Source organism: Protopterus annectens, chromosome 6.part0, assembly GCF_019279795.1.
Source record: "Protopterus annectens isolate FY-2018-M chromosome 6.part0, PAN1.0, whole genome shotgun sequence".
Lineage (NCBI taxonomy): Eukaryota > Metazoa > Chordata > Ceratodontiformes > Protopteridae > Protopterus > Protopterus annectens.
Window position 1 is genome coordinate 86,131,022 of NC_056737.1, and position 23,702 is coordinate 86,154,723.

General features: G+C 40.8%; 1 protein-coding gene across 1 annotated transcript in view; it reads left to right on the forward strand.

Annotated features, from left to right (window-relative positions):
- TTLL5 (tubulin tyrosine ligase like 5) overlaps positions 1–23,702 on the forward strand; it is a gene marked incomplete in the record, with an annotated part of 5,893,562 nt that overhangs the window by 5,824,757 nt on the left and 45,103 nt on the right.

Genomic DNA, 23,702 nt, shown 5'->3' on the forward strand with positions numbered 1-23,702 from the left:
CAGTGAAAGAACTTCTTTGGATCATACAGTTTTATCAGATCCATTGAAGAAGAAACCAAAACTCTCAGATTCATCCCTTTCCTCTGAACCAGCAATGTCTAAAAAGCCGTCCTTGGATCCGAAAGCTTCTTTGGCTGTGGAAATTAAAGATTTGTTGGATCCACAGACCTCGGATCAGACAGTAAAATCGAGTTTGTCTGCTTTGCCTAGAATAAAGGTGCTCCCCATCACTGGTTCCAGTTCCCTCAAGAGTACCTCCCTGTTTTTTGGAGAGACCTAAATCTCCATCTGCTCCCCCTCCCACTCTTCTAGAAGTCTGACTGAAGAGGCTTTGGAGAGGCTGGTGAGAAAGATCCTCTCAGCACAGAGCCAGCCTACCCCTTTCTCAGCTCCTACCCCATCGGGTCAGGAAGGCCGTACATCCAAGATACCTCCACTACCAAATCCTCCTACGACTCCTGTTCATGTTTCAGAGCCCTTAGATCCGAGTCATCCAGACCCGTCTACATTGGATCCAAGAATCTTTGTATACTCAGATCCGAGATGTGTTCTGAGTTAATATCCAAAAATGGGATAGCCAGCTAAATGGAGTATATGTTAAAAATGAAACAGAAAAACAGTAAACCAAAAAGATTGACCGTTTCACAAAGCAATAAGTTTGTTCGATAAACTGCAACACTGCAAAGCATTTGAGTACAAGACTCTTTCGCAGTGTAACAATTTAAAACATCAGTTCAGCATTTATGTAACAATTTAAAATCACAGCAAGCCTACCATTTGAAACTAATTAATTCAGTAAAAAGTTAACCTTTTAATCACAAATAAAACCACAAAACATAAAAAACAATATAAGAACAATATAAAAATTCTCATACAGCATTAAATAATAAAATGTTTAACTTAAGTATAGGCTTAATACTATTTATTGTATTTAATCAAGGTGGGGCATCTTCCCTAAAATAATTTATCCATCTGTATTCCACTGCTTCTGTAACAGTAAAAATATCCCCATCCCTATGATTCAAGTTTATCTTTTGTAGCACTCTCAGACATATGTGATGCTATCCTATCTTTTAGCTTATTATTCGTTTTACCTATATAAAAGGCTGAACATTTCCCACAATTAGCAAGGTAAATCATATTTTCAGTGTGACAAGTAGCAAATGTTTGGAAAACAAAATTCTTTTTAGAAATTGGGTGCATAAATTCTGCATCAGTGTTTATGTACTTACAAAAGCTACAGTTATAGCAGGGAATAGTCTGTTTCTTACTCACTATGTTTTGTTTTTTTCTATTACGCTTAAAATCCTTGTAGCGCAGCAATTGCTTAAGGTTTTTATCCTTTTTATATACAAAACATGGTCTTTCTGTAATAATCTTACAAAGTTCATTATCTGAGCATAATATACTCCAATTTTTCTCTATAATCTGTATTTGTTGTGTAAGCCTATTATATTTTGTAATATAGCTAAGAGACCAGTCATTATATCTTTATTATTAATAGGTTGGTTGTTTTACAAATATGGACAAGCCATTACATCACGTTCAGAGACCACATATTTGATATTCTCCTTAACTAAAGTGGTATCATACCCTCTAGAGTGAAAGTCATTTGCCATATGTTCTAATTCATTTCTGAACCCTTCTTCTGTAGTATTTAACCTGCTAGCATGTAGAATTTGACTTTTCACAACACTTTATAAACATGTCGAGGATGCATGCTGTTAGAATGAACATATCTACTCATCTAAACATTTTTTCTATATATCGATGTATACAGCTCTTCATTAACAACACATAATGCAATATCTAAAAAATTTATGTTTTCTTTTGAAAACTTTAAATCGAACTCAAGAAATGCTGTGGTTTCATGTAATTCTTTCACAAAGGTTTCTGAGGATCTACTATCACTCTCCCAGAGAAGGAAGATGTCATCCACGAACTTTTGTAAAATTTTAACCAACTTCTCTTAAAAGTAACACATGCTGTAGTTAAATCATAAGTATAAAGTTCTTCTCACCTTGTTAACGCCAAATTAGCATAACTGTTAAGCACTGGGGTTCCCATAGCCAATCCCAGTAACTGGTGACAGTAAATTCTCCAAAGGAAAATACATTGTTTTCCAGTACTGTCTCTAACATAGAGCAAATAGATGAGATTTTACTTGGCAAATTTCCATTATGATGAACAAACAGCTCTCTTACATACTGAATATCAGTATCATTAGGAATAATAATAAACAGAGATTTAATATCCATTGTCAGTAGTAAAATGCCATTTATCTGACTGGCACTCAAATGGCTTTTCAGGGCAACAAGAAAATCACTGATATCTCTTATAAAACTGTTACTAAATCTTAATATTGGTTTCAGTTGCTGTTCAAGATAATATGATACATCTTTAGTTACCCATTTTCCTCCTGATACTATAGGTGTCATGGGTGGGGAGGATAAGTGCTTATGTATTTGGGAGGGCCATATGTTACTGGGCAGATAGGAGGGGTATGTATATATATATATATATATATATATATATATATATATATATATATATATATATATAATTATATACGTCTGGTGTGATTGTACCTTCCATCACACAATTGTACAAAAATTATTTAACCTTATAAATCATGCTGCTTAAATCATTTACATTAATTTTTTGAAAGTATTATTGTCTTCCAAAAGTTTCAACATAAGCTGATTGTATTTTATTACATCCATTATTATGGTTTTTCCTCCTTTATCTCCCTGCTTTATAACTACATCATTTCTAAAACACAAATTGTAACGCTTTCCTTTCATCATTATCTAAGCTGAAGTCATTGTTAGCTTTTTTCTTAAAAAACAAGTCATAAATATCATTTTCACACAGTTTTAAAAAAGCATTGACTGTAGAAGAGCTGTTAGGTATAAACGTACTGTCTCTCTTCAATGTCCCATCATAACAGCCACTCTCATTTCTAAACATAATTCTCAAGTCCAAATTTCTCACAAGTAATCGGTCAGTTAAACAATCATTCAGACATCCATCCTTTGATAGAATAAATGTTAAGCCTCTGTCCAAAACCTTCAATTCAGCATCTTGGAACTGTACACTAGATAAATTAACCACAGTATATCCAATAATAATTAATTTTTTGCTTCGAGTTACTGGTCCTACCTTTATAGATGTATTTGATCCCATCTGCATTGGTGTGGCTGGTTCTATGATCAGTCCCCTTTTCCGAGTCTTTCCTCTGCTCACAGATTTCACTGGGTGCTGTATCTGTATTGGGAGATTCATTTGTACTTTGTTCTTCCCTAAAAAAACAGTATTTTTTAGTCTTGCACCTTCCTTTTCATATAATTGTGGAATTAGTATCAGACCTAGTTTACTGCAGGAACTTGTCCTTTTGCTTGTTTGGAGGTGAAGACTTCTGTCACGTCTCAGTTGGCTACCCTACAGTCCATATCCAGCTATTCCATGAGGCTAATTTCTAATGGAGCAGAAGGAACCTCAAGGAAAGCAGGTTCAGGCATTTCCATTAGGAGATGTGCCTGGATGCATTTGTGTGATTTTGTGAAGCTCTTTAAATCTTCGTTCATCAATGCTCCTTTTGATGACACTTCACTTTTTGGTCCCAAGGTAAAAGACACATTGTCCAGGTGTGAGAAGGATGAAAAGACCCTTTCTGCCATGGGTGTACATTTTTCTACCTCTCAAAGATCCTTTTCAAAGAATCATTGAGGTGGTGGTAAAATGTGGTTCAAGAAATCTCGGTAGTTTCCAGGGCGCACACATGGAAGTCCTCCCAATGGTAGAGAGGAAACTCTGATGGTAGACACTACTCTCACAGCAGAGGTTGCCCGCAGAACTAAGGGTCCAGAAATTCATCCTTTGGCAAGGACTTTCAGAGCTTCTGAAAGGAGGCCCAATTGTCTACCTCTGGAGGCAATGTGGGGTCACTTGTCCTTGCACCAAAGAGCCTGGCTAAAAATAACAGCAGATACTTGGGTACAGAGGATCATTTCCAAATATTATACAATACCATTTTCCCTTTTTCCTCCCAAATCAAGAAACGTCCCTGCTGTTCTACCCAGTCAGAGGGATCAAGCAGTAGTTCAAATACAAATTATGCTAGACAAGAGTTATCCAACACCCCCCCCCCCCCCCCCAGCCAGATAGAATCCGAAACTTACTCAAGCTTCATTTTAGTGCCAAAGAAAACAGGAGACTGGAGACCACTTCTGGATCTTAGCATCTTAAACAAATCCATTTGAAAGACCAGGTTCAGAATGGTCGCGGTTCAGTCCATTCTTCCTTTTTTGAAGAAGGACGATTGGATGTGCGCAGAAGACCTTCAGGATGCATACTATCACATAAACAATGAAGGTTCTTATGCTTCTGGCTGGGAGCCAGCCATTATCAGTTCAGAGTTCTGGCCTTTGGTCTCACCACAGCCCCAGCATGTTTAGCAAATACATGGTGGTAGTAGCAGCTCACTTGAGACTGCAGGGATTCTGGGTGTTTCCATACTTAGATGATTGGCACATATCTGTCCTGTTCAGGCATCAGCTTATCATAGCAAGATAAAAAGTGATCCAAACTTGTACCCTGCTAGGAATAACTGTAAACTACAAAAAATCTCAACTAGAACCAAGTCAAAGTCTAGAGTTCATAGGGGCACTGTTCGACACAAAATCATCAATAGCCTCACTTCCCCTCTCCAAAATAGTTTGCAGTACCAGAGTTTCAGCCCACTCCTTCAGGCTGTAGGATCAATGACAGCAATGATAACATTAGTACCTTTAGCCAGATTTTGCATGAGAATCCTTCAGTGGGTGCTGGCCTTCCAATGGTCAATTCTTCATCTCCTCTTATTTTTATTTATTTATTTAATTAATTTATTTATTTGAAGTTTGTTAACCAGGAAAGTCCAGTGGGCCAAGGTGAGCCCTTTTTCAGTGTTGGCCTGGGGAGAAAAGCTCCACAGTGTGTGTGTGTGTGTGTGTGTGTGTGTGTGTGTATATATATATATAAATATATATATATATATATATATATATATATATGTGTATGTATATATATATATATATATATATATATATATATATATATATATACACACACACACACACACACACACACACACACACACACACACACACACACACAAATAAAACCGTTTATCCAGAAATAAGTACAGTAATCATTTGAAAGTTTGCATGCAACAGATAATACAAGTAAAATACCAGGATATAATACAGTATGGATTAGATACAAGCAATGGGCAAGCAAGGGGTAACACAAACAGAGCAGTAATGTACATATTTACACTTTGTCCTCCCCTCATCTGCCCTGATACGAATTACCAGCATATACAAAAGGGATCTGATGTGGTGGATTCAATCAGCTCAGGTTCTCCAAGGCTGTTTATTTGTCCCCTCTCAGCCCAAGGCTGTAGTGACCATGGATGCTTCCAAGCTGGGATGGGGGGGCATTACCTAGGGAACACGGTCCAAGGCACATGGTCCGCCGAAGAGGCAACTATACATATCAGTGTTCTAGAATTGATTGCAGTGCTTTTAGCATTGCAAGCCTTTCAGAATGCTCTCCCTTTGGGAACGATTGCAGTACAAACAGACAACATGTCACTGGTTTGGCACATCAATAAACAGAGGAACGAAATTGCATCCCCTATGTCAAGAAGCACTTGGGGTATGGCAGTGGGTAATATCTTCCAACCGCTTTCTCATAGCAGCGCACATTCCAGGGAAGTACAGCGTGCTAGTGGACAAACTGAGCAGGTACATTCTACTACCTCACAAATGTTCTCTCAGTCAGACAGTAGCAGATATGATTTACAGCAAGTGGGGACAGAGATGCTGTGATCTCTTTGCATCCCTCCTGAACAGCAAGTGCAGCAGCTACTTTGCTCAAATCCCCCCACAGGGGGAATCACCAAGGGATGCTGTCCTTCATGATTGCCCCCTTCTCCCATCTGTATATTCCCCAATTCCTTTGATCCCAAAGTTTTTACAGAGAGCTGCTAGACCCCCCCCCCATTAAAGATCCTACTCCTCTGTGGGACTTAACTCTGGTATTGCAAGCTCTGATCCTTCCTCACTTCGAACCTGCACATGATTGGGATCTCAAATTTCTTTCTTGGAAAACTTTGCTTTTGGTGACCATTACTTCTGCCAGATGAATTTCAGAGAGCCAGGCCTTATCTATGCAGCCTCCATATCTAGTTTTTCATAAGAATAAAGTTGCGTTGTGAACTAATGCGTCATTTTTGCCCAAAGAACCAGTCCATTAATCTGCCAGTTTTCTTCCCAAATTATACAAACAAAGGTGAATATTTTTTTACATTTTACTTAACGTTCATAGGCAATTGTTTCTGTTTACACAGAACAAAGGACCTCAAAACTTCAGATCAGTTATTTGTTTCTGTTGCTGAAGAGAAATTGGGCAAGCCTTAGTCTAAGGTTTCCCTAGCCAAATGGCTTACTAACTAAATTTCCCTTATTTCAAACAAGTTGAACTTGCCTTTACCTTAACAACTACATGCTCAATCAGCAAGGTCGGTAGCAGTTTCCTCAACGTTTCACTCAAGAGCCTCCATGGATGACCTATGTGCAGCGGCAACTTGGACTTCCCCTCACATTTTCATCTCTCATTACAAACTGGACTTAGTTTCCTGGGGTTGGGCATCATTTGACTCAAGGGTGCTTAGGAATATCCTTCTTTGAGGCCACCCTAGAATTTGGGTAGCTGGGGACTGTGACCCATCAGTCGAGGACAGAATGAAAATTGTCCACATCAGATAAAGAAGTTATATACTTACCATAGCATTCCATCTGTGTTGTCCATTTTCATTCTTCCTCAACACCCCACCCACCGACCTATATTCTTTACATAAGAGTAATTTTTTTCCACTATAGTCTGCAAACAAGATCTGAGGTATTTGGTGTTGGTGCATTCTGGATAAGGGTTGAGGGTTCAAAGTTGCCATGAGCTTTTACAGCGGCCAAGTCGGATCAGAGGGCTCGGATCTGAACCCATCAATTTAAGAACAATGAAAATGGACAACACAGATGGAAAGTTATGGTAAGTACATAACTTCTTTTTTTATGTAATCTGGCCATAATATAACTACTGTCCTTCTCCACTACTATCCCTAGCTCCCTTTTACTTGGGCCTCATCAGTGCTCCTTTATAATTTGTAACCATCTTCATCCTTTAGTTATGTGACTGTCTGCTACTGTTTTATATATATTTACAGCTGATTTCATCTGAAAATAATACTCTTAAAGCTTGATGTTAACTATTATTTGTTTGTATTCTTGTTTTAATTTTCATGTTTTCATTAACTGTCATATTACTGTTCCATGTATGTTCATTTACTATTCTGTGCATTTATATTTATTATTTTTCACTATAATATCATTACTGTTCTTTGTATGCACATTTATTAAGTAAATCTTGTATAACTGCCTTCTACTCATTCTGTAAAATGGAACATTTCAACTTGGGCCTCCACTGAAAATGAGACCTGTGCCCAGTTGGACTTTCCTGGTAAACAAATGCAATGAATAAATAATTTTTACTTACAGTGGGGTATATGATTTACAGTCCACCCACAAGGTTAACAAAGTCAACAAAAGTCCAGTCTTTTCTCAGCCACTTACATTTCCAAAGCTGTATTTCTCAAATGTGATTGATGCTTTATAATCTCACATTTATTCACTAATTTCAAGGTTGCTGGTCGTCTTCCTGAGTATCTCATTCTCCTAACACTAGGCTCTGATTCAAGTCCAGTTTACTCCTGATCCTTCTATCCAATTCCTGTGCTTTTTTTCTGTCTCTCAACCATTTTCTTTTGGAACATTGGAAAATGTTTCACTGGTCGAGTCTCTCTACAAGTTTTATTGTCAGAAGAATGAGAACAGAGTCCCTTCTACTTGCTGGCTCCCTTTTTGTTAGGTACATTTTTTTGTTTCCCCCTTAGCCTGTTCTGCATCAAAAATGCCTTTGATCCTCCGGGAAATAATACTCTGACAACAAGTGGATACAGCAGTTTGAATCACACACCTGCCTTTTGACATTCCCTGTTTGCTGGGATATATTTGCTTCTCTTCTGCCTGGTGCAGCGTGAATAATCGCTTTCCACAAAACACTGTTTCTCCAGTTTTTAATAGTTTGCCTTTATGCTGCAGCTTTGTCAAGATGAACTGTTTCTGCTGGTATGATTGCATCCTTACTAATGTAGGTCTTGAATGTTTTCTCATGGCCAGATTTGGAGCAAACACTTACTGTGGAACACCGATTACTTATTTTTGCTTTCATAAAGTAATACAGTCTGTTCCTTCCAGTTTCTCTGGCACAGCAGAAAAGCTTAGGATGTGATGATGTCAGTCTCACCTTTAGTCTCACTTGTAGGTTGGATCCAATCCATCAGATCCATCTCTGCCTTTTTCAAAAGCTGGAGGCCTTCAGCAAAGCTCGTGGGCATTCTTTCTTACCCAGAATGCAGTTCCCTACATCCCCAGATCTCATTTGCTGCTCAGCGAAAGACGTGGTCTTCTCAGGAAGCTTGGGCTAAGTGCAGCTTTTTAAATATATTTCTAATTAGTTCTAGTTATTTTTTACTTAATTCTTTCTCTAATATCTAGTTTAATAATTTCCTTATCTTTCACGTCTGTTTTAGTTAGAGGATGTTGTTCTGGCTGAGTGTTGTTCCCTCTTATTAGCTCCCTCCCTCGATGTCCGTTTAAGTTAGAGGATGTTTGTTGTTTATTTGTTGGGATGAGTGTGGTCTTTCCTTTTCCCTTTTCTCAACATCCGGTTAAATTGGAGGATGTTCTTTATCTTCTACCATCAAAAAAAAAAAACTTAATAATTTCCCCTCATCCTTTAGTGTCCGTTTTTAATTAGAGGGCGTTCCTCTGTGTGTATGCATGGTTCTTCACTTTTTTCATTGTAAATAGCTTGCTTGGTCTTTGTGAAAAAATGTCTCAAAAATAAGAAGGAAAACCCTTGGGGTTTAAGAAATGTGAACAGTGTGGGAAAAAGATGCCTCTAACCGATACACACTTTGTGTGTATTGCTTGGGCTCTCTACATCTCCAAGAGTCATGGATTTAACCAAAGGGCTCTTAAGGAGGGCAAAACTAAAGTCATCTTGAAAGTATAAACACAAAAATTGTCCAGCACCAAGGAGATTAGAAGAATATTTAATCCTTTATTGTGGCAACTCCAAACATATAAGCTTATATTTTTGGAGTTGCCACAATAAAGGATTCAATATTCTTCTAACCTCCTTGGGGCTGGACAATTTTTGTGTTTATGGTTCAGTTGGTTTAGTCCGTGCACCTTGTCGTACTTGCATGCCTTTTGTGTTTCCATCTTGAAAGGATACCATAAAACTCCTTTATCTGAAGCTATTTCTCCAGAGTCCTCTAAATCTTCTAGATTGGATAAGTCTGTCAAAGCACAAAAACGACCTTCCTTGACTCTAAAGTCATCTTTGGAGCCGAAACAAAAACATTTCTAAACCATCTGCTCCTACAGATTCTTCAGAGCAGCCAATAGCTATCAGGGCAACTCAAACCTTTTGCTCCGACCTCTTCGGCTCCTACTGAGTTTCAATATCGGAGCTGTTCTCCTTCATTGGAGCCTATACCTTCTCAGCTCCCATCGCCTTTTTTGACAAAGTCCAGATTCCCCTACCTTACATACCTAATTTTCCAGATGATGATGTGGATAGGGTAGTACAGAGGCTTCTGAAGACACTGGCCTTGACCAAGTTGTTACAGGATCCAAGCCCAAAGGCATCGGATCTGACAAAGTCCTCCCCATCGGCGCCTACTCCTCCTCTGATCCATCCCCTGGTTTTGGAGCCAAAGGATTCGGTGGTCCAGCTCATGTCTGTCTTAGATTCTATACCCATGGGTTCCTCGGATCTGATGTCTGCCCTGAGTCCTTCTGCTCAGTCAGAGAGGGAGAACCCTAGGAGCCAATATTCCCTGGTCGTACCTGGAGAGCGGGTTCAGATCTTACCGGATCTGACCTTGAATTTCAGTGCTTCAGTGCGGGTGAGTTCATATCCTACCTCTGCCTCAGAGCGTCTGTCCTCTGCACTGAAGATGCCCTCGTCTTCGACTCCCCTTTTGTCATATTTGGGGGTTTTCTTTAGATCAGGGGCAGAGTGCCTTTGAAGTTATGAGGAGGGTAGTGATTACAACCCAGTCTCAGACACAGTCTCTCCAGGATCTTCCTTCCATTTCTAAGCCAGTGACTTCACCTACTCATGTACCTGTTCCACAGGACCGCAGAGGCCCCAGGCCTCAGGACATCCAGCAAGGGACCACCCCCCTTTCTGAAACTTCCCCAGATTACCCCACTGAGGAAGTCCCTTGGAAGAGAACTTGCAAGAGGAAGATCTGGACTCCCCAGAAGAGTTATTCACATCTGACACTGACCTCAATGATGCAGAAGGGTCCCCACGGTCACCTTCTGAAGATGTCTCCTTTGAAGATATCCTGGAAATGTTAAAACAGAGAGGTGACTGGCAGTCCACAACCCCTTCAGCTGAGAAGTCAGTGTACCTAAAAGCTTTCGGGTCTCGCCCTTTCACCTCTTGGGTGACTCCTTCTGATGAGCTTATTGATTTAATCTCTCAGAAGGCTTGGGAGACCCCAGACTCCATAGAACCAAATTAAAACTTGATCTTTATAGGAGCAGAAATAGGCACAAGAAGAATGATAGCAAAGCTTCCACAAGACAGATCTTCGGTATTATGTAAGAATGCTGATCAGAAAGAAATAAGCTTTCGCCAACTAGTTCTTCAGGTTCTGGGCAAAATGTCTGCCTCAATTGTCCTTATTCCTTTACCTCGTCTCCACATGAGAATACTTCAGTGGTTACTTTCAACGCAGTGGTCCATTCTAGAACTACCAATGACGCACAAAATTTTGATAACAAATTCATTCAAAAAGGATTTCAGTTGGGTGGATACACTCTCCTCTAGTGTTGCAAGGCCATCACTTTATTCCTCCTCAACCCCAAGCCACTGTGACCATGGACACTTCCCAGATAGGGTGGGGGGGCATTATCTGGGGAAGACAGTTCAGGGCATTTGGCATGAACATGAGGGTCATTTGCACATAAACGTCCTGGAAATGCGGGCTGTGCTTTTAGCATTGCAAGCATTTCAAGACTCCCTTCCTGTGGGAATATTGCAGTATAAACAAGCAAGGGGGAACCAGATCTTACCCCCTTTCTCAGGAAGCCCTAAGGATCTGACAATGAGCTACATCTTCCAACTGCTTTCTGAGAGCAATGCACACCTGGGAGGTGCGTTATGTTAATATAGCAACAAGATGTAGGAGTACACCTGGGATGTGCGGGGATGTCCAACGTAATAGCAGACAAATTGAGCAGAGCCATACAATGGCCACATGAGTGGTCCCTCAATCAAAAAGTTGAGGAAGAGATTTTCTGGAAATAGGGCCAGCCTTGCTGCAACCTTTTTGCTTTGCCCACCAATGCCAAATGCAGCAACTACTTTGCCCTGATTCCCCCCTCTAGGGGAGTCCCCAAGGGATGCACTTGTTCACGACTAATATCCGGGACTTCTTTATGCCTTTCCAGCAATTCCTCTGATTCCCTAACTACTTAAGAAAGCAAGCTTATTGAAGACGACTTTAATCCTTATTGCCACCTATTGGCCTCAACAAATTTGGTTCCCCTTTCTCTGGTCTCATATTCAGGATGAACCATGGATTATGGACCCATTTCCAGATCTTCTGACTCACCCTTCAGGAATGATTCTTCCCAATCTAAACAACCTCAAACTGACAGCTTGGCTGCTACAATTTCCCTGATAACCAGGTTTCCTTCACTTTCCTCAACTGTAAGACACATTTTAATTTCTTCACATGAGTCATGTACATGAAATCTGTACAAGGGAAAAATGGAAGAAGTTTGTTTTATGGGCTAATTCTAATCAGATTTATCCCTTTACTGCTCCCATTCATTTTATATTGGACTTTTTGGCAAAACTTTTTAATGAAGGTGCTGCCACAGCTCCTATTAGAGTTCAGTCGGCAGCTATTTTAAACTTTCATATTGGAGAAAATGGCTAAGGAATCATGTCAAACAGGCTTTGTAAAGCCTTCTTGAAAGGAACTACAGTTTTAAGGCCTCAGTACAAAGATCTGTCTCCACCTTGGGATCTAAACTTTTTGTTTTCACATATTATCTATCCTCCATTTCAAACTTATGTTAGCTGTGACTTACAGTATCATTCTTGGAAGATTCTCTTCCTGGTAGCTATCACTTCAGTGAGGAGAGTTTCAGAACTGAAAGCTTTATCTGTCAAACCACCATATTTGATTTTTTATAAACATAGTTTCTTTATGCACCAATCCTTCCTTTCCAAGGTTGTATCGGAAAGTAACCTCAGTCAATCTATTGAGTTACTGGTGTTTTTCCCAAATTTTCAGTATAAAGGAGAATAGTCGTTACACGTGTTCAGCATTCATAGACAATTGCGTTTTTACCTACATAGCACAGCAGAATTCAGAAAATCAGATCAGCTATTTGTTTCCTATTCTAGCGCTAAGAAAGGCCTACCAGTATCTAAGGTTATCCCATCTAAATGGCTTTCTGAATGCATTTCCTTTGTTTACAATTCTAAGAACAAAACTCTCCCTGCACCTGTTAAAGCTCATTCCACCATGGCGATGGCTACTTCCTCAGCTTTCCAAGCTAGGTTGTCTTTGGACAATATCTGTGCTGCAGCAACATGGGCAAGTCTTCATACCTTTACTGCTCATTACAAAGCAGATTTGGCCTCCAGGAGTAGAACATCCTTTGGGTCTATGGTCCTGAGGAATATTCTCCCATGAGCCACCCAAAAATCAGGTAGCTTGGGATGTGGTCCCACAAGAGAGAATAAAGGCAAGATTAACAACATCACACAAAGAAGTTATCCGACCCACAAGTGAGAATAAAGGCAGAGATGGACAACACACACGGAACATTATGGTAAGTATATAGTTTTTTTCTGTGAGCACTTTGTCATCTAAGTCAACCAGCCTTTTCTTCATTTCAGCATCTGATATTTGTAGTTTTATCAGTTCATGTGAATAGCTAGTTCATAGGTGATTACTAGGCTAATGGCATAAGACCCTTTACAAACCTAATCAATAATACCCAGGATATGACAATATTATAACTTAATTCCCTAGATATGAGATGGGGTAGTATGAGGGTAGTGGATCTTTGGGTGTTGGAGCCCTGAGTCATTTTGCAGACTGCCTCTGTCCATAAGGGACATGGGCAGTACCCTGGGAGTGAATTTACAGTTCCCCATCTATTTATTAAAATTCTTTTTGAAGAGAATGAGGGATGGGCTTTGTTTTACGAAGATGGGAAGTATATTCCATAGATGATGTAGCTTTTAGGATACAAATCTGTCTCTCCAGCAAGTTCTGTTAATATCATAAGTAAGGTTCAGGTCCATGGACCATGAACCCTCGTGAATATGTAACATTTTCATCTGGGTTGGATCAGAGAATACTTTGTAGGTCAGGCATAAGTCCCCTCTCAGTAAATGAATAAGGTTTAGGTCCATGGAACGCATAACCACCATATAATTTTTCTTGTGAATATGTAACATTTTCATTTGGGCTGGATCTGAGAATACCTTGTAGATCAGGCATAAGTCCCCCCTCAATAAATGATATGAGATGGATCAAAAGGATAGGGCCTTTAGTCGCTCTGCATAAGACTTGTGTCTTATATTTTGTAGTTTTTTAGTGAGAACACTCTGAGGCATCTCCAGTTGGTGTAAGAGCCTGGTTAGGTATATGCAGAAAGGAGCATTGTATTCAATTAGGGCCCTGATTAGGGCAGAGTACAATGGCAGTATGACTTCCTTTGACCTTGATGCCATGCCTTTACTTACAAGTTGAGCCACACAGAAGGATTTCCTCACTACCGTAGCTGCCTGGTGGTCAGAGTTTAGGTTACTATGTAACTGTGCTCCTAGGTGTGACACCAATGGAGCTACTTTTAGGGGTGTGCTTATCAGTATTATAATTACCAGGGATATCTGATTTACAGATGAGTATGATTATGCATTTTTTAGCACTTAGTCTCAGACCGTGGTTTTGGCCTGTTTGTAGGATGTCAGCATTGTTTAGGGATTCAGTGATTTCTCCCAGCTTGCAGTCATCGGCAAACTTGGTGAGCCAGACACCCCCCAACATTGGCCTTCACTTCAGAGAAGTACATAACAAACAGGAAGGGCCCAGCACTGAGCCTTATCGGACAACAGTATTAACAGGTTTCTTACTGGAAGTAGATTCACCTATATAGACAAAATGTGTCCTGTCAATGAGACATTTGACTATCAATATGACAATGTAGAGGTTTATGCCTAACTCACTTTATCTGTGATCCCCATGTTGGGAATTTTGTCAAAAGGTTTGGCCAGGTCTAGATTAGCAGCGTGTACCATTTTATCCTTATCCACGGTCCTGGTGACTTTCTTGAAAAAGTCCAAGACATCCTTTTGACAAAGCCAGATTGGGTCTTCTACAGTGTTTGGAGAGTTTTTATGTTATCATTGATCAGGTTCATGATAATTCTCTCCATGGCCTTGCAGAAAAGAGGGGTCAAGTTTAAGGATCAGTAGTTCTCTGGATCAGATGATGGGCCCCTCTTGTGCAGAGGGAGGACTGTTGCAGCCCTCCATTCCTTTGGGACAAAGACTGTACAGAGGCTATGGTTAAAGAGTTTCTAGTGGTCCTGATAGATTCTGCTTTAAGCTATTTAAGAAACATCCTCAAATGTTGTTGTTGGCTTTTTGTTTGCTGAGGCTGTGTTTGTGGCTTTGGTGAGTGCATTAAGGACTTGTTCCCTTGTAATGACCGGTAGGGGGATGGTTACGGGTATTTCTTTGGGTGTAATAGGAGGTAATGGTGGGGGGAGTCTTTACTGAACTTGTCGGCGAGCAGGTTTGCTATAGTTTCATGCTGGGCGTAAGTGCTGCCATTCATGGTTAACTCAGCACATTGCTGAGCATTTCCCAAGGTTATGAACATAATGTGATTAGATGTCCTTCTATTCATATGCTGCAGTATTCATCACATAAGAGAGTCCACATCTGGCTGACTTGTACTTCCAAAAGCCTTCATGCTACTGCAAGGTGCATGCTACACTGCACCATATTACTCTTATGTCGGCCATAAAGAGATGTCGGGTATAAAGCGGACATCAGCACGTACCCACCTCAGAACTTTTCTGCCTCATATCCGATCACCTGCTCCAGACGTTCCCTCACCAGATTTGTTGTGTTCGAGTTTTAGATAAGTACCCCTTTGGGATTTTTTCTTAAAAATTTTTGCTGCTGCTTTTTGTTGGGTTCATGTCAGCTGGAAAGGGCAAGTGTCAGTGTGGAAGGCAGATTCTACATAAAGACGCCCATGAGCTTTGTCTCTTTTGCTCAGGCCCAGACCGCAACCACACCAAGTGCCCTATTTGTAAATCCTTTACCCCTAAGACCCCCAGGATTCTGCTTGCTTCCCTTAAGTTATATTTAGAAAATCAGCAACTCAAATATTTAACGCATGATATGAATGTGATATCTGCCCATTCAGATGAGCCTGCAATGAAGAAGGCCAAAGAATCTCAGTCTGAACCTTCAGCTGCGCGCTCTCTTCCAGTCATTGCTCCCGAAGCTGGTGTTGGCCCAGTGATTGGGCCGGAAATAGTGGATGCACTTTCGGCGGATACCATAATGGAGGCCCCGAAGAAGTCTGCTGGCACGTCCGTTAGAGGAGGGCAGGCATCCGATCAGGGTGCAAGGAGGAACCCAGGCTCATTATATCCAAGGGGCCTTGCTTGTCACACAGATCACTGTGAATGAACGTCTGGTCCGTCCACATTCCATCCCATGTAAGCCCCTAAAAAGAAAAAGGCAGACAATTAAGCATGTGTCTCCTGCTACCTGTCAGCAGGCCTCTGACTGGGGAAGCCTTTTCTCAGAGTCTCTTCAATGCCTTTATGGCCCTTTTCCAATGCCCCCACCTCTTCTGTTCCTCTGCAGCTCATCTCTCCTACCACATCCTTTAAAAGGACATCTGTGGACACTTCCTCAGACGAGGAGGATTTTTCAGGAGAGGCGTCTGTAGCCTACTCCACTCAGTTGGCCTCCCCCTTAGGTTATGCCTCCCTAGAGGGGGAAACTAATGGGACAGACTTCCCTGGTGAGGATATATCCTTTGGAAAGACTATTCTTAAGATGAAAGATTTGTTTAAGTGGGACTGCTCCCTGCTCTCAGAGATTCAGAAGAACTATTATGAACTCTTGAAGATGGACTCCCCGCCTCCTCCTGCTATCCATCCCGTCCTACCTGCCTTTCTTGATGTTTTCTCTGCTGCCTCCAAATGTCCAAACTTTCAGCCTCCTACCCCCAAGCATCCTGACAGGTTCTATAAAGTTCCTGAGGACTCCAAATTCCTGATCAAGGCTCCTGCTGCTGATCCAGCTACCATTTCTGTCTGTTGCCTGAAAATTTCAAGGCCAAATTGCTGGATGCACTTTTGGATAATAAAGCCTTATTTGGGAGCACAGGTGCAGAGCTCTTTAAATCTCTTCAGGAGAACGGAAATGAGTTACCAGATCTTAAACATCTTCTTGTTTCCCCAGTCCCACAGTTCCAAAGAAATTATCCAGTAAAAACTGCCTTCATTAGAAAACCATCTGTGTCTTCTTCATCTAAGAGTAAGAAGGGACATAGAAAGCCAGCTTTTTCTAAGTCTGCTTCTTCTACCTCTGCCTCTAAACAGTCCTTTCAGTCCCAAGCCAAGCCAGGTAGTCTGTGACTATCAGGGCCCCAGGGCCATCCACCCCCTTGTCCCATCGCCTCAGTCAGTCCCTTGCTGCTTGGAATCTGATTACTCAGGACTCTTGGCTACTGTCCATTATCAAAACAGGATATTTTACAGTTTGGGAAAAATTCCCCTCATTCAGAAGAATTCTACCACCCCCAAATACTAGTTAAGTTTTTTTCCTCAGGTCATTATGGACCTGATTTCTCAGGGAACTATCAAAGAAGTTCCATCTTCCCAACAAGGGAAGGGGTTTTACTCCATGATGTTTCTGGTCCCCAGAAAAGGTGGTCCCTGGAGACCCATCCTGGACCTTTCCCATTTAAACACCTTCCTCAAAATCCCTTCTTTCCATATGTTGACTCTACCTTCCCTCCTACCCCTAATTCTCTCACAGGGGTTCATGGTATCTCTTGATATAAAAGATGCCTACCTTCTCATTCCCATCCACCCAAGGTTCAGGAAGTTTTTACGTTTTTCTGTGGCTTCCTGGTATTTTCAGTTTTGTGCTTTGCCCGTTGGTCTCTCTGTGGCACCAAGGGTCTTCACACAAAGTGCTTGGCCCCTGTTATAGCTTTCTGCAGAACACAAGGAATTCAAATATTTCCTTACCTAGATGATCTTCTGATTCAGGCTCAGTCCCCAAATGTTTTTCGAGAAAACCTCTCCTTCACCATTGCCCTTCTGCAGAGTCTAGGGTTCACTATAAATTTCCAGAAGTCTTCCCTCATTCCTTTTCAGGATCACATTTTCCTGGGATGCAGGATACAAATGGACAAAATGCTAGCCTCCCTTCCAGGGGAGAAAGTTTTGTTCCTTACTTCCTTCTTTCATACCATTCTTCCCCTCCAATCTTTGACGGCCAGGGAATTTCTTCATCTATTAGGGTACATGGCATTCATTATGTCCATGATACCTTTTGCAAGATTATCACATGAGGAAGTTGCAGTGATACCTAAGAACATTGTGGATGCAACACACACACACCCCTTAGAGTTTCTGATTCTACTTCTGCCTTGTTTAAAAAGGGAACTAGAATGGGGGACTCTGAGTAAACAGAAACGTGGGCCTACCACTGCAACCAACCCTTCCTTCTCAAGAGTTATTCACAGATGGTTCAAAAACAGGTTGGGGTGCAACTGTCCAAGTATGGAGAGTCAGAGATGTTTGGTATCCCAAGCAGACCAAAGAACATATTGTGAAGGAAATGAGAGCTCTGATTCTGACACCACAAATTTTCAGGAGCAACCTTTGCTCCCGGAGTGCTGAGATGGTTCAAAGACAATACCACTGCTCTTTGGTACATCAACAAGCAGGAAGGGAGCAAAGTCCACATTCTATGCATACTAGCCCTACTGGCTTGGGAATTAGCGTTAGAGTCAAATCTCCATACAGGCGGTTTATGTATCCTCAGCCCAGAATACAGTGGCAGACTCTTTAAGCAGGTCCATGACCCAATCCTATGAGTGAATGTTGCACAGGAATGTGTTTCTGGACCTAATCCATCATAGGCATGTGCCTCAGATAGATCTATTAGCCTCCCCCATGAACAGACAACTTCCAAAATTTTGTGCTGGGGTCCTACATCTCCTTGTGTAGAAGGTGGATGCTCTGTCTTTCTCCTGGAAGGGGATGTTTCTGTATGCATTCCCCCCCTTGCCTGTGTTACCGAAGGTCCTACTGAAGATTCAGCAGGATCAACTAAAAATCTTGCTGGTGACTCCCTTTTGGCCAAGGCAGTACTGGTTACCTCTTCTCCTGTACCTAGCTGAGGGTAATCACCACAAGTTACCCCACAGGATGGATTTGCTCACACAGGACAAGGGAACCCTAGTTCATCCATGTTTGGGTTCAATCTGACATTGTGGGTGATAGGGTTTTAATCCCTTACAGACACCTTTTTTTCAGAGGGCTTGCTAAATTTTCTGCAGGAGGCCAGAAAACCTGTAACTAGGAAATCTTACATTTCCAAATGGTAAAGGTCTTCCATCTGGTGTCATAAAAAGGACCTACAACTGCTGTCAGTTGATGTCCCGGTGATTTTGTCCTGTCTGTGTGAATTGCTGAAGGCTGGGTTTGTCATATTCTAAGGTGAAGGCTCACCTTTCAGCCATCATTGCTTGTCTGCCTATAACTCCACCTTTGGCTTCTAGGTTAGAGGTAAAACTATTCCTTAAAGGCATCCTTCATGTCAGACCGCCAAGAGAACCAATAACCCCTCCTTGGGATCTCAATTTTGTGCTGGAGAAGCTTATACTGGCACCCTTTGAACCAGCAAGCTCCACTTTCCTGCAACATTGTACTTGAAAAACTGTCTTGTTAGTGGCAATTACCTCTGCTAGAAGGGTTTCAGAGTTACAGGTCCTGATGTCTATTCCCCCTTCACTGTCTTTCATAGAGATAGGGTCTCCCTGTGTACAAACCCTACCTTTATGCCTAAAGTGGTGAATGAGTTGTCTTTAAATCAATCCATTAACCTTCCTACCTTTTTTCCTTCACCGCAGTGTCCCAGTGAGAGAATCCTGCCCACCTTAGATGTGCACAGACAACTTGGATATTACCTTGACAAGACCAACCATAGTAGCAAATCGGACTGCCTGTTCATCTCTTACCACCCAAGAGCTCTGGGTAAGTTAGTTTCCAAGCAAAACATTTCCAACTGGATTTGTAAAGCCATTTCCTTTTGTTATTTGTCAAATGGAAAGACAATTGCTTCCCCAGTGAAGACTCACTTTACCAGAGTAGTGTCCCCTTCGGGGGCATTTTTTTTGAGGTTTAGACATTGGATCCATTCTGAAGGCAGCTACATGGTCCTCTGTCCATACTTTCACAAAAAACTACAAGCTTGACACCATCTCTAAGTCCAGACCTGGGTTTGCAAGAGCAATCCTACATGGACTTATTGAGAAAGCATTGTTTATTCCTCCTCCCAACCTGTCCCAAGCTTGAGCTTTGACATTCTCCCTTATGTGATGAATACTGCAGCATATGAATAGAAGGACATAGTATATTTGTGTAAAATCTTACCATAACCATAGATGTCCTTCTGTTATCTATGCTGCAGTATTGTGTTCCCCACCCTCCCTTCCCCCTGATGCTTGCCTAGTTTCATGTTGATATGTTTCCCAACCAGAATGACAGACTGGTGCTGGGTGGCATACAGTTCTGAGGTAGGAGAGTCTCTTTATGGCTGATGCATGCGTAATATGTTGTAGCATAGCACTTACCTCACAGTAGAATGAAGGCTTTTGGATACTGGTCAGACATATTAGTCAGCCAGACGCGGACTCCCTTATGTGATGAATACTGCAGCATATAGAAGAGTACGACATATATGGTTGTGATAACTTTTTACACAACTATTCTTTTTTTCTAGACTGCGGTGGTGGTGCTGCAGTACTGTTGTCGCCTCACAGTTAGACGTTGCCCGTTCGATTCTCAGTTAGAGCGTCTTCTGTGTGTCGACATGCGTGAATGGGCGTTCCTTCATTGAAGGTTGTGCGTTAGGCCCGGCAAGCCAGCACGTAAAAATTTACTGCCAATCATTAGTGGACTGGAGTTCCGCTGTGGTGACCCCTAACTGGGAAAAGCCGAAAGACGCAAACAATTCTTTTTTTCTACTTCATGTAGCAAGCTTGTACTGTGTAATTTACTTTATCCAAATCTTAGGATCCTCACACTGTAACCTTGCTGAGAAGTGTAAATATATATTTTCTACTGTATTTAGAAAGCTTGTACTGTGTAATTTACTTTATTGTAATCACTTTCTGTACTCTCTAGACTGTTGTAATTTTCTTTATTATACACACTTTATGTACTCTCTAGATTGCTTGCTTGTCTGTAACTAGTTATTTGTACCCTTCTGGAGCTTTTCTTCCTGGGCCTTCTCTTAAATGTGTATTAAAAGAGCTACATTTCGATTTGTGCCATACTGAGGAGGTGCTTTCCAATAATTTAAACCAGCAGGAGGGGGAGGCACTAAGGATACTTAAAAATAGGAAAGATTTGGTCATTATACAGGGCGATAAAGAGGGATCAATAGTGGTCATGGATTGGACTATGTATGAGGTGGACGCCAATATACAAATTAGTGATGGGAGATTTTATATGTTCATGCCCATTGATCCTACCCCACGTTTTAAAGCACAAATTGGTGAATTTTTGGGTATGGCCTTGGATGAAGGTATAATTGATGAGAAAACATATTTCCATCTTAAGGTTTAAGAACCAGCTTCACAATTTCTTTATCTGTTGCCCAAAGTACATAAGAATCTTTATAACCCTCTGGGGTGACCAGTTGTTTCAGGCAGGGGTTCATTAACGGAACCCATTTCTGTATATCTAAGTATTTGAAACCCTTATTGCAAGCTGTTATGGCTAGAATTAATTATACTATAGAATTTCTAAATATCATTGCTGATGTACAATTGGAAGATGGATGGTTGCTTTTATATTTTAGATGTTACATTGTTTTATACCAGCATTCCTTACTGGGCAGGGTTAATGACATTGGATTTTTGGCTTACTGAACTGGGGTTATATAGTCCTGGGTTCAATACCTTCCTTATCTCCTTAACAGAGCATGTGCTAATGAAAAATGTGTTTTTCTTCAATGGTGGTGTTTACAGATGAGAGATACTGCAATGGGGGCTTCTTTTGCCCCATTTCTGCAGATCTTTTCATGGGTTATGTTGAACATTTCATGATCTGTGATAGAAGTCATAATATTTTCTTTGAGGAAATCGACATTTGGAGAAGGTTCCTGGATGACTGTTGGATAGTTTAGAAATCTCATGCTGCATATTTGGAAGAGTTTGTGCAATATCTGAACGAAAACAAATGGGGTATTCACTTCACGCTTAGTTTTGATAGGAAATCTATTCCTTTTTTGGATGTGATGATTAATAAACAAAAAGATGGTACCCTTCAGAGCACAGTTTATAGGAAGCCGTTCCATTCTAACTCCTTTCTACATGCATCCAGCTGTCATCCAGGACACATTAAGAACATTTGTAAATCCCAATGTATGAGGATTAGATGCATTTGCTCCCGCGGTGGTGGTGCTGTGGTAGCGTTGTCGCCTCACAGTAAAACCCTTTCTGGTTTAATTCTCAGCTAGAGCATTTTCTGCGTGGAGACATGCGTGAATGGGCGTACCTTCGTTGAAGGTTGTGCATCAGGGCTGGTAACTCTGCACGTAAAAATCAACTACCCATCATTAGCAGACCGGAGTTCCGCTGTGGCGACCCCTAACCGGGAAAAGCCAAAAGACACAACAAAAGACGCATTTGCTCCAGAGAAGTGGATTTTGTACAATTTAATTATGATTTAACTAGGAGGTTTATTGAACAGGGTTATTTCGTCAAAAACCTAATGCAAACCAGTGATACAGTTGGTAAGATGCCCAGAGAAGAATTGATACCTATCAGAGCCATAAGTCCAACAGTGCATCCAAAATTAGATTCATGACTACATTTGGTAGGAATACCAAACAACTGACCAATTTAATTCAATGACATTGGGATACTCTGTTATCAGATGAATATTTGGGTGAAATATTGGATAATAGGTGTGCTTTTTCTTTTTGTAGGGGTGTAACTTTGGGTGGACACCTTAGTTTTTATAAAAAAAACGCCCATTTTCTAATATGAAAATCCAATGGACATTGGATGGCACTAGATTGTTTGGATGTTTCTGTTGTGAACATTGTAGTTTTTGTAGATATGTGTTGAAAACAAAGGAGTGTACAACTAAAAACACCAAACGTATTTTTGAGATTCAGATATTTGCCAATTGTAGTAGTAATTGGGTAGTGTACCTGGCTGTTTGGCATTGTTCCGCATTTTGTATTGGTCAAACGTCTAGATCTCTAAAACTGCGTATTTCAGAACATCTGAGTAATATAAGAAATAAGATTATTACCAGTGCACTATACAAACATACTCTTATTCATAATACGGCCAATTTTCATTTTACCATTATTGATAAGGTTGGTGGCCAAAGATTTAACAAAACCAAGTGGCATGAATCTTTAAATAAAAAGGAAGAAGCATGGATTATTAGACTGGGTGGGTTATTCCCAGCTGGCTTGAATGAACATTTGTAAAGATTTATCTTTATTGTTTAGTATGAGGTGTACAACATATATTATATGGGTTGCTACTTTTTTGAATTATTGTTTTTCCTTAACATTTATGTATATTCATTTTTATTTTAAGGGGATTGCATTAGTTAGGCTAGTTTAACTAATGGGGACTTTTTATTGGTTGTAAGTGTGACTGTAATGTATAAAAGGGAGCGCCATTGGGTGTTGTATCACAATGATAAAGGCTTTTGGGCCGAAACCGGTCTGTATGAAATTAATTTGTTTTCATAATGTACTAAGACTTAATAAAGTCTTTGAATCTCCGTGTGGTGCTGGCTGTTTTTTGGATTTGCATTATGTAGCTGTGGCCTTTGTACTTGCCATCCTTGCAAAGCTATTCGCTTGTTTTGATCACACCAGAAAGTAAGCCAGATGTTGAAGTCAGTCATTTTTTTTTCTGGTACTGTGGCATCAACATTGGTGAAGGTAAGACACTACTCAAGGCAAGATTCATACCCATCTGGGACACATTTTCAGAGACATCCATCATGTCTCTCTTATTATAATCCAGTGAGGTGCATCTTAGGTCACTTACACCCACATTGACTATGACCATGTCATACTGGTACTTGTGGTTTAAAGACCTAAGTGCATGCGTGATCTAGTGGATCCCGGCTCCAGACAGACAGCTCGTTGTGATCTTTTCCTTGTTTAGTCTGGTAAGGGGAACA